General features: G+C 38.9%; 1 protein-coding gene across 1 annotated transcript in view; it reads right to left on the bottom strand.

Annotated features, from left to right (window-relative positions):
• Positions 1-6608: 6608 nt before the first annotated feature.
• JMY (junction mediating and regulatory protein, p53 cofactor) overlaps positions 6609-12398 on the bottom strand; it is a 103912-nt gene continuing 98122 nt past the window's right edge. Inside the window, exon 11 of the mRNA XM_021673224.2 lies at positions 6609-12121. The gene's annotated coding sequence lies outside the window, so the exon portion shown is untranslated. The remainder of the gene's footprint in view (positions 12122-12398) is intronic.

The following is a 12398-nucleotide window of genomic DNA, read 5'->3' as shown; positions in this document are numbered from 1 at the left end:
TAATTTTTGTATTTTTAGTGGAGAGAGTTTTGCCATGTTAGCCAGGCTGGTCTTAAACTCCTGACCTCAAGTGATGTGCCCACCTTAGCCTCCCAAAGTGCTGGGATTACAGGTGTGAGCCACTGTGCCTGGCCTCAGTTGATATTTAATTTTATTATATTTTAAAATAAAATATAAATTAATTTTTAAGCAATATTACTAAACCTCTTAATCCTAGTAATTTATCTATTGATAATCTCAGATACATATATAACCATTAATGTCTGCCCCCAAAATGTCCATTTCTCTGTCTTTCCCTTCAATCCTTATACCTTTTCTTGCCTAACTGCAATGTTAGTACCTCTAATATGATGGAGAAACAAAATAGTGACAGAGGGCACCTTTGTTCTTTGCTGCAATCTCAAAGGAGGCTGCACTACCTGGCAGTGCACGAACCCTCTTCATTTGTCACAAAAGAAGAGAAAGATTGGTGCAATCATGGACTTTCTCTCTCAGGCAGAAAGTGACACACATTATTTGCTTCTTCATCTCACCTGGTAGAGTTAGTTATAAGGCTCTTCTGTCAGCAACCATGCTAGCAGATGTAGGGGGAGTTGATGAAATATCTGGTGAGCAGGCTCTGCCACCAAGGGGCCGACATAGAGGATAACAGGGGAATTACTTGAGGAAGAGCAGGAAGTTCTCTGTGAGGAGCTGTCATCTCAGTGGAAAGCTCAATGATGATGTCACAGCAGCTTCCAAGGCTGCTGTGACACAGGGCACAGACTGGCTGACTTAAACCACAGGAATCCCTGTCTCACTGTTCTGGAAGTCAGAAGTCCAAAATCAAGTTATCAGCAGGATTGGTTCCTTCTAAGGGTTGTGAGGGAGGGATCTGTTTCGGGCCTCTCTCCTTGGCTTATGGATGGCCTCTTCTTGTGTCTTTTCCTTCTTCTATAAATGTCTGTGTCCAAATTTCTGTTTTTATAAAGCCATTGGTCATATTAGATTAGGGTCTACCCTAACGACCTATCTCTGTAAAGATCCTCTATCTCCAAATAAGGACACGTTCTGAGGTACTAGGGGTTACAACTTGAACATATGAATTTTGGGGAGACATTTTGGCCATACTTACAGAAGGGAAGGGGGTGAACAGTTCTAGGAAGAGGGCAGAGTTTGTGCAAAGGTCCTAAGGTAAGAAAAAGATTACACATGTGGCTGGAGCCCAGTAAGCAGTGGAGTGGATAGCAGGGGACAAATCACATCTCGTTGTAGTTTATGGGAAGGAAGGTTGTGGCTTTACACGTTGTGGCTGTGGAATGAGTTGCAGGCAGATAAGAGTAGCAGTGGCAAGACAGGGCTGGAAGCCAGGGAAATGTCTAGTGGATATATGAAGTAGGCTGGGACCCAAGGATAGCAGGGGACAGAGAAAGAAGTGAGTGTGTGCCAGGTGTAAATTAGAGTTACGTATGATAGAACTTGGAGCATTGGATGCAGGCCAGGGAGTGAGAATGAGAAAGGTATCAAGGGTAACTTCCAGCTTCAGAATGGCAGAACTGGAGGATCTGTGAAAGATGGAGAAAAATGGGAAAATGTGGGTTTATGTTTTGATGGTGTTAGGGTCAAGGGAACTGTTTTGGGCATGTTATAGTTCACGTATGTGTGAGGCTTCCAAAGAAAGAGGTCACTAGGCAGCTGAACACATACGGACCTGTGTATGTACAGTGAGCTGAGAAGAGGCGCGGGACATGTAGTCATTATGAGACAGATGGTTATCTGAAACCATGGGAAAGAGTAACTAGGCAGAGAGGGAATAGTTACGAAGGAAGCCTAGAAATGCTAAGATATTTTTTGTTTCAACCATCCATGAAAGCTAAAGTACAAAATCATCGCGCTATGTAATGAGTGAAAACATGACTAGGGTTGAGCTAAAGGTTGCACTACTGCCTTCTGATCAGTCAAACTTGATGCAATGGCAAAACTTAATGGTAGAGAAAGTCAGAATTTGCATTAAAAACCTTTCAGCAAGTACTGGGTCATAATAAATGTTTGGTTGCATTTTCTCACAGTTGCTGGAAGTTTCAGAGTTAATTCTGTGCTTCAAAAATTGTGGGACTGACCCATAAGAGTGTTGCACAGGTAAACCACCCTGTTTCTGAAAAGGTGGGTCACAAAGTGGCCTGTAGGGAAGATGAAATGATTCCTCTAAAGGGTATTTGAGTCACCAGAACAACTTGAATACTTACTCAAAAAAGATAACAGAAGTTTGGGTCTTTAAGCATGAGAAAAAGATCATTTTGGTCTAAAACATGGAATGTTGTTGCCACCTGGACTGCTTCATCCCATGGAACCATTGTATGGCATCTGTAGAATATAATTTTGAATACATACAGAGATAATGTCACTTCATAGACATACCAAAATAATATGCCTAGGATGGCTAGGTTATAAGTTCCCCTCCCTTCCCTTAACCTCTCCCATGACTTCGGAGGTGATCTACTTAATAGCATTTATTCACCTAGCTTAAATATATACTTACAATTTAGTACAGTGTACAATACCTGCAAAACAAAGAATTTAAAGTAGGGTTTCTTATTTTTTACTTGAGACGGAGTCTTGCTCTGTCACCCAGGCTGGAGTGCAGTGGTGTTATCTTGGCTCACTGCAACCTCTGCCTCCCAGGTTCAAGCCATTCTCCAGCCTCAGCCTCCCAAGTAGCTGGGATTACAGGCATGTGCCACCATGCCCAGCTAATTCTTGCATTTTTTAGTAGAGAAAGCATTTTGCCATGTTGGTCAGGCTGGTCTTGAACTCCTGACCTCAGGTGATCTGCCCACCTTTGCCTCCCAGAGTGCTGGGGTTACAGGCATGAGGCACTGCATCTGGCTTATAAAATGTTTTAAGAATAATCATGTGATTAATTCCTGCTATACTTCCTTTCCATTGAAAAATGTTTACAAACAATATAAGGTTTCTTGTGGAGTTTTCCAGTCTCTCGCCAGTCTTTTATTACACAACACATCTGTTGATGCACTCAGGGATAAATAACCTTTCAATTGTTCTTGGTATTAAACAGTTCTGACAGAAATTGGCCAGTATATTTAATTGCTTAAGGCTTTTCCCCAAAACCATATTTTCCTCATAAATTTGCAAGGACCTGATAAAAGCATTATTTCACATTTCAATATAAAGGGCTCCAGATCACCAGAGGAATATGGCAAGACATTTACTGAGGATGGAAAGAGATCAAACTGGCTGCAGTCACTGGAATGTTCTAGCTCTGGAAGCATGTAAGTAGAAATTCCTGAGACTACGGGAAAATTCCAGAATCTACAGTTTTCAGAGTTATCACTGGAAGTGAGAAAAATAACTGCTGAGGCATTGGTGGGGAAACATGTTTTCTTTTCTTTTCCTTTCCTTTCTTTCTGATAGAGCCTTGCTCTGTTGCCCAGGCTAGAGTGCAGTGGTGTGAAGTTAGCTTACTACAACTTCCACCTCCTGGGTTCCAGTAATTCTCCTGCCTCAGCCTCCCGAGTAGCTGGGATTTGGGAGGTGTGTGCCACCACACCTGGTTAATTTTTTTATTTTTAGTAGAGATGGGGTTTCACCATTTTGGTCACGTGGGTTTCGAACTCCTGACCTCAGGTGATCTGCCCACCTCAGCCTCCCAAAGTTCTGGGATTACAGGTATGAGCTACCCCACCCAGACCCAGATTTTTTGTGAAGATTAAACAAGATGCTGTAATTCTTCCTTTCTCATCTTAGCTTTCTTATAATGTTCTGATTGAGAACACAGACAGGGAGGGTCAGACACACACTGCCCATGTGCTTTCCACATTAACACTCAATGGGTGGAAGTGAGACATCGTTGAGATAGGAAACAGGCAATTCAGGCAGACATGTGCAGGTGGAAGAATGGGATGAGCAAGTGAAATGGAGATAGTAGGGGAAAGGATTGGAAAGGAGACCAGTGTATGCCCACAGAAAGCTGTGTAGCATCAGCACATTTCTCTTAACCAGTGTGAAGGCAGGAAGCTCAGGATGATGCTACTTAATGCAGGGTAAGGACTGGCCATGGAAGTAGTGACAGGGAAGAGCTTGAAATCAGAAAGGTGCTCAATGCACTGGGTATACGGAATCATTCACAGTGATAGCCAAGAGCAGAATGAGGTGGTAGGAATGAAGGAAACAGGCAAGAGGAAGATGTGGTTAGATGATAGACACATATGGCCAATGTAGATAACAATTGACAACTAGCTAAGTTCAGAGAATCATGACGGCACACAGCTAGTGAGTAAAAGGATCTTGTGAATGGGCAAGTTTATTGGTAGAGATTTCAAAATGTTAAGAGTGAAGAACAAAGTTCCTAGTGAGCAAGAGTTGAGGTCTCTGTGGAAGGGTAGTCTCTTATATATCCGTGTAATAACTTGGCAGAGGAATAGAGGACTAGCAAATATGGTTAAACTTTGTTACCAGTCTGTAACAGTAAGAATATAATTGCATACTAATATGTTTGCATCAAAGGATTTTAAATGTCTCCAAAAATAGCTTCCTGTGCCAAAGAATTCACAAGGTTTTCACCCAGCTTATAGAACTCAGCAATGTCAGGATAGTGGACAGAGTCACAAAGGACTAAGAAATTTCAGTGAGGCCTGTATTTCCAAAGTAGGTTTTCACCTGTCTTAGTAAAGGTGAATAACCTGAGACATTATGCAGTAAATCCATCCTAAGCCAACTGTATCATGGCTTCACAAAGATTATCCTGAAGCCCTGTACCTAATTCAAGAGGTAGATGTTATTCTATCAGTTGGGCTGAAGTTCCTCCATTGAGCCCATTCTTCAAAGGCTCTAGTTATTAAAAACCTCTGGTTAGTTTCACATTTACATATGTGGAGGGAGTACACATTAGAAGGCCCTTCCTTGGGAGAAAGTTCTCCTATCTATCTTATTACCTAATCCAGGAGGTGAAGTAAAGTTTCAATGCCCATTCTGTTTAACCCATCACTTTTCTTTTTTTGAGACAGAGTCTCACTCTGCCACCCAGGCTGGAGTGCAATGACGCAATCTTGGCTCACTGCAAGCTGACTCTAGGGCTCAAGTAATCCTTCAACCTCAGCCTCCTTGAGTAGCTGGGACCACAGGTGTGCACCACCAGGGCCTGGCTAATTTTTGTATTAGTAGTAGTGTCTGGGTTTCACTATGTTGTCCAGGCTGCTCTCAAACTCCTGACCTTGTGATCTATCCGCCTTGGCTCCTGAAGTGTTGGGATTACAGGCATGAGCCATCATGCCCAGTCAACCCATCATTATAAATGACTACATCCAGGCACACACCTTCTTGGATCATGGTACAGGCTGTTCAAGGGGCTAGGCTAATGTCAAAAACAAGTTAGTCATGTAGGGATTACACAGTCCTAAAAATTTTTAAATTGGCAATAAAAATTCTGTTAACTAAGGGACAAAAAGCGGCCAGGACTCTCCAAGACTAGAGATGGGAACTGGAGCCCTTCCAATTCCTTTGGGAACTAAGTCCCTTTAAGCAGTGGTTCCCAACCTTTTTGGCACCAGGGCCTGGTTTTGTGGAAGACAATTTTTCAACAGGACAGGGCAGGTGGTTTTGGGATGAAACTGTTCCACCTCAGATCATCAGGTATTAGTCTCATAAGGAGTACGCAACCTGGATGCCTTACATGCAGAGCTCACAACAGGATTCATGTGCCTCTGAGAATCTAATGCTCCTGCTGATGTGACAGGAGGTGGAGCTCAGGTGGTAATGTCCACTTCCTGCTGCTTACCTCCTGCTGTGTGGCCCAGTTCCCAACAGGCCATGGACTGGTACAGGTCTGTGGCCCAGACATTGGGGACCCCTGCCTTAAAGGGCTTAGATGTGTGCTGCTTGTGTTGTGGGGACTGTATCAAGTCAACATCAGGTAAGGCTATCTGCTGGGTTCTTGTTAATCTAGTTCCATGTTTCAGTGGAAAGCCTAATCCCTGTCTCTTCCTATCCCCATTTAGATGATCACAGACTACTAAAATAAAAGCATTTAAAAAATTTCCAACTTGGGGCCAGGCGCAGTGGCTCACACCTGTGATCCCAGCATTTTGGGAGGCCGAGATGGGCAGATCCACGAGGTCAGGAGATCAAGACCATCCTGGTCAACATGGTGAAACCCCATCTCTACTAAAAATACAAAAATTAGCTGGGCATGGTGATGCATGCCTGTAATCCCAGCTACTCAGAAGGCTGAGGCAGGAGAATCGCTTGAACCAGGGAGTTGGAGGTTACAGTGAGTCGAGATTGCATCACCTGCACTCCAGCCTGGCAAAATAGCGAGACTCCATCTGAAAAAAAAAATAATTTTTTTTTCCAACTAACTTGGAAGTCAGCACTTCCAAACTTTGTATTTACAAACAAACAACGAGAAAGTCCATTAATAGCACAAAGAAAGTTGCCATCAAAATACTTCACAACAAACAGTGCTCAGGAAGACGCAGAAGTACAGGCATGGAGTCTCTGGATCCTGTTCTCCACGTTTGTAACATAATAACAGATACACAACCTGCTATGCTCCTTCTATTTGAAATAAAATGAAAATACGTACCACTGACATTTTAAACAAACAAAATCAGGTTAATTCAAATAAATATCCTTTATTAAAGAAAAAGAGAAATATTGTTAAAAGCACCAAAACTGTAGGTTGTTACATTGCATGTACAACAAGAGAAAGGTGATTGCAATACTTGGTGCACAAGTACTTAACTCTGAAGTCATGAGTGTAAAAAACATGAAATACAAAGCAATACAATTACAATGCAGAAAAGTTGCACTAAAGAGCAAAAGGCAACAGTCAAAACAATTACTGGAGATTTCATGGTATTGCTATAAATGCTTGCTTAGTTTTTCCTTTGTACTTTTAATACTTTAGAATGTTAATTGAACATATTTAGGTATTGTAAATTTGCAAGAGTTGGCATTTACAATACACTGTGCACACTGTCCATTTAATGTAATGGTATTAAAGCCATCCTTACAAGCCAAGCACAATGTGCTAGTGTTTTGCTTCTACCTTTTAATATTGCACAAAGCTAGTAAATGGTGAATCAGTTTTCCATTAAAATTTTCATTTACCCAGAACTGATAAAAATCATGTCAGTCTTCTTAGCCCTAATGGGCAATTAATTATTCATGCAAAACAATCTGCAGCCTTCCATTTTTCATTAACTACATATTACGGTTTCACACTTGGAAAGACCTACAATACGATGCGAAATTCAATGAGACAATGGAGATTCTGTCAAAAGTTAAGTCAGAAGTCATTGTATGGGATGCATCATTTACCCCTCTTGGTTCACAAATGAAGGGAAAATGCCACCGAGTGATTATGCAGACTTCTTAAATCAATGTAATTAGTATTGGGAAAGGTTGGAATAACTTGTTACACCCTTTGATAGCTATCCATAAAACATGCAAGTGAAAAAAAAAATCCCAACATTTCCCTTGTTAAAACTGAACTCTGTCACCAATATCCATACCTTTTGTTTTCATCTAAACATCACTTTTCAAGGTCTTTCCTACCCACCAACAACTCCTCCAAATTTAACCACTCTTAGTGTACCTAATTAAAAATAAAAACCAGCAAAAAACAAAACTTTCCCCTAATCTGCAAAACAAATGACTGCTTTGAGATTCAGTGTGAAATAACATTCATCAATTATTTAACAAGTCAACCTCAGAGGTATTTTCTGTACATGCACCTTACAGTGGCATGTGTCTGCAGAAGGGGAGAGACAGTATAAATTTGGAATTCAATCAATTAAATCCTGCCAACTGCCAAGTTGTACATTTGCTGTGGGCAAAACATAGAAAACTTTACAATAAATACATCTTCAAAATAACACAATGGGGAAACTTTTCATACATTCACACACACAGACACACACTCACTGAATCCAGACTCCCTCCCGCCTTTAAAAACCCTTTGTTTACATAACAGTTTAGGCAGCAATATAAACTCACTTTATAGGAAAACTTTAAATTACACTATATAGGATAAAAAATACCATTGCTTTATTTTAGAAAGCAATTAAGCAGTGACCCTTCTTTATGTGCTTTAACTAAAGAGCACTTTGCAGCAAAGTTCAGAAATAACCACTGAATTGTTCAGTGGCACTAAATAGATGCAACATGCTCCAACAGTAAGGTGCTTCCGCTTTCTCACCCCTCTTCCATCTAAAATCAATCTTGCTGGTCACTCCTCTAAGCATAGCTCTTTTTCTATGCTAAGCAGTAAGTGGGAAACAGAATCTGTTTAAAATGCACATTTAATTTTATGTTATCATTTACATTTAGTGCAATAATTAGGCAAAACTTAAGGTTTCTGCTTTATCAAATGGTTGCATTTTAACAATGTGTTTGCAATAGTTTTGAAATGTTTTTACAGCTGTTCATTTTTTACAAGTAATCTGGTAAAGCATATGAAATTTCAACTCCCTGACAGAGCCCTTAGGGACCCAATAGTGTATCTAATATTAAGTTTGTAATACTTCAATAATAAAGCTGAAAAAAACACCAAAAAAACCCTGTATTTAGTTCATGAAAAAGCTTTGCCTCGGCTAAAAGCACTGACTTAAATTTATACAAATACACTCAGTGAATGTAACTTAAAAATGGTGTCTTAGGGAATGTGTAAAATTAAATTTTTTAATTGTATACTGATCCCATTCCAAACAGAGAGAATGCTGCCCATTCATTTTTGTTTCACTGATTTAAGAGTTTTAATTCTTAGTGTCTACTATGACCCAAGTATGCTTTGCAACTAACACACATTTTATGACATAAAGTAGCCATGCCATGTGTTACCAAATATTACTACATAGTTCAACTTTGTAGAAACAATTTTTTTGCTCATTACATAAAGTAAAAGTGCTGAAAATTATTTTCTGGTTTCATCTTATGAGAAAAGCTCTACCTCTCTATTCCCACTACTATAGCTGTATCTAGGAGTCTCCTTTTAAAAAATGCATTACAGAAATATTTCAGTTCCACAATGAAGAATTAAGGAATGTTTTTATGCTGCTCACAAACTCAATAAGCCTATACAATACAAGCAAAGCCATTGTTCATCTTTTAAAAATTTTCTTTACCCAGGCACTCCTCATACTGCTGTAATATACACAAGCATTTAAAATCATTAAGAATAGCTTTCCTATATGTGCTACATTGGTTGTAATTTTGGTTGCATTAGGAGCCATTTGAAATTCACAGTTAAGTGGGCAGTAATATTAATGTCAAAACATCTCAAACTCATTTACTTGTTTTCCCTATTTTAAATGCATTGCAGTTGAGACCAGACTGGCAAATTATCTTCTGAATTGACTCAGCATAAGCAAACAGCTGATTGTGGATACAGAAATCATATATTAACAGAAATTTAAGCGTCAAATATTTTGAAGCACATAGAAAGCACAGGCAAGTTTGGAACTGGAAATGTGAGCATTTATAAGTACCATCACAACTAAATATACACAAATTGAGTATTAAGGCCAAAGATCCTCACTTTATTAGGGGCAAGAAGAAAAGAGGAAATTTAACCAGGCTTACATAATTTTTGTTGGGTTCTGAAGCCACGTTAAAATTAACAGGTCGGTTCCACTGGTAATGTCATCTTGATGGACAAGCAGACCCTAATTATCTGAACTTTTATTATTATTTGTAACACCAAAGGTTTCTGACCTGCAGTCATTTGAAATTTTGTAGACGTAGGAACCTGCACCTTGAGGCAAGGAAATGGGTGTGATGGAAAGTTATTTACAAGACAGTGGGCACAGCTGGCTACCAACAATATTCTGCTTTAACCTCCTTATCTTCAGGTGTGAGGTGACTCACGGAGCACTGTAACAGAATGGGTTGAGAGAGTTGGATGCATCTATGAGGCTGAGAGGAGTTCTGCACACTCTCCACCCTCCACTCTTTGCTACAGATTTATTACAGCACACTCTGGAAGACAGACCACAGGACAGATGTATAAATGAGCCTATTTTATAATGGAAACCCAACACTAAAAGAGTAGCAAATTCCCTCTCAATATATGAACATTCCAGGGGTTTTGGCTAATTTAACACTACATCAGTCTGTATTTTTCTGAATTTGAATAAATGAAAAAAAAAGTCATGAACAAGCACCCAAAGAACTGGATATGTGAAATTTTGACACATGGGTACCTAAAAATTGGATAGCATAAACTTGATACATGATTTTGTAAAGGTTTGCAAATTTGCTTTAACTTTTGTCACTCTTTGGGTTAAGAAATATGCTTTAATATTTTACCAAGGGCAAACAGGACACTATCACCACCTCCATGCTGTTTTGGGATGAAGTTTCCATGTTACATCTGGATTTCTGAACTTTCCAGACAAGAAGTGGGAATAGTGTGGGAACCAAAACCAATGTATTATGAAGATGCTGCACAGAAGCTCCTAGTCTCATCAATAAACATACTATATTTAAATAAAAGATTTTGTCAGGTTCATGCCTGTAATCCTAGCACTTTAGGAGGTCGAGGGCGGCAGATTGAGTCCAGTTCAAGACCAGCATGGACAACACGGAAAAACCCCATCTCTATAAAACATACAAAAATTAGCTGGGGCATGGTGGCGTGTGCCTGTTTTTTGTTTTGAAATAATAAAAAGAAATTGTCCATATAACCTGTTGCCAGAAAATTTTCTCCCTAATTAATTATTTTCAAGAAAACATTTTAAAATAACAAAAGTGTGAGCATTTCTTTTTTTCTCCAGCAAAACCAATTCATATGCACTGGGCTTTTGCTCCAGTACTGGTTTCTGAATTTAGGTCAGAGAATTGCCTTAAAAGAAATAAAAGTTCTTTTTTGGTATTTTAGTTCTTAACTCCCTCCACAGAAAGGCCAAGATCTGTCTTATGCAGAATTACATGTACAGGGTACTACACACCGAGTCCAACAATCTACATTCACTCAAACCTACGACAATCCTGTTGAATATTCCGATCAATGTGTCCTTCAGGACTCCATCACAGCCAAAATGAGCACCTAAAGCTGTGTGTAAGTTTAAAATTTTAGTGACAACACAAAGGCTTTCTCCCAAAATTCCATTCAGTGCATCTGAAGATGGTGAAATACCAGCCACGGAAACTTGTCTGCTTTGTCTACTTTCTATCTTTGTAGAGCACATGCTTTTCACTGTGGAGCATAAACATAAAAACATAAAATGGTGGTTTGGAAAAAAGTTAAGATCTGCATCCCTATTTTTGAATCTTGATTTCTGATTCTCAATAGGAAAGTCATGTCAGTCGTAGCAATCAAGCAATAGTTCAAACAAAATAAAAATAATTTGAAATATTATCAAAGTATTGTCTCCCATAAACAAGGATGCACATAAAATTCGAAATTATAAATTCAGAATTATGAAGAGTGATTTAAAAGCATGGAAACTTCAAAACCTTACAAAGTATAAGACTCCTAAAAATATGCCATGTTAAATATATCATGTTGTGAACACATTAATAGATATATCTCCATGCAGTTTTTCAGATGTTGCTGAATATCTTTATGAAAAATCCTTTGGAAATAAGTAATGTGGAGATTTTAGGTGTATTTCCATCTGATTTTAAATCCTGACTTGGAGCTATCATGATCAACTTTTTCAGAGTGTCACAGAATTTAATATAAGCTGATATGGAAGAAGCTATTTTTTCAGATGACTTTTCAGTGCACTGAAAGATGGTTCTGAAAGCAGTCCCAATATAGCTCACAGTAGATCTTTGTCAACCCAGTGTTCTTCCAACTTAGAGCAAGCCCTAGCTTAACTGGCCATTACAAGGATGTAAATAGGTAGATGGAAGGAGAATGTGCTTAAAAAACAGAAAGCTCCAGAAGGCCTTTTCTTCATTGCAGCCAGGAACATTGTACGTGTAAAATTCGTGTTAACCATCATCTATTGGAATGACTGGAAAGTGATAACCTGCCAACTGTGCTTCCTTTCTTCACATGACTGAATCAATGCACTTTGGATCTATTGTTATCCAACTGAGGAACCAAGTGCTTAAACTGTTATTTTCCAAAGAATCAGAACCAATCTTGAATGATATTTTTCTTCTGTTAAGTCACCTGTTTACAAACAAAATAATACCATTAAAAAACAACCCTTTAAAGATAGTATGTTTACATTCCCTCAAAAAGTATACAAATGACATTTTTTACAAAAGGCCATGATTGTATGCCTAAAGCAGTAAAAATGAAAACAAAATAATCTAAATACAGATTTTGATCACTTTTAATAGACTGTTAGATTTTCATTTTTCTTTTACTCTAATACTGTATCAAAACTGTATACTGAAAAGGTAAATTTGGTCTAAACTATCTGCCCCATAAACTGCTAGTAGAG

Source organism: Aotus nancymaae, unplaced genomic scaffold (genome assembly GCF_030222135.1).
Source record: "Aotus nancymaae isolate 86718 unplaced genomic scaffold, 86718_ANA_hifiasm-v0.15.2.pri h1tg000014l, whole genome shotgun sequence".
Lineage (NCBI taxonomy): Eukaryota > Metazoa > Chordata > Mammalia > Primates > Aotidae > Aotus > Aotus nancymaae.
The sequence above is the reverse complement of the archived record's forward strand: the minus strand, read 5'-3'. Positions and strand labels throughout refer to the sequence as shown.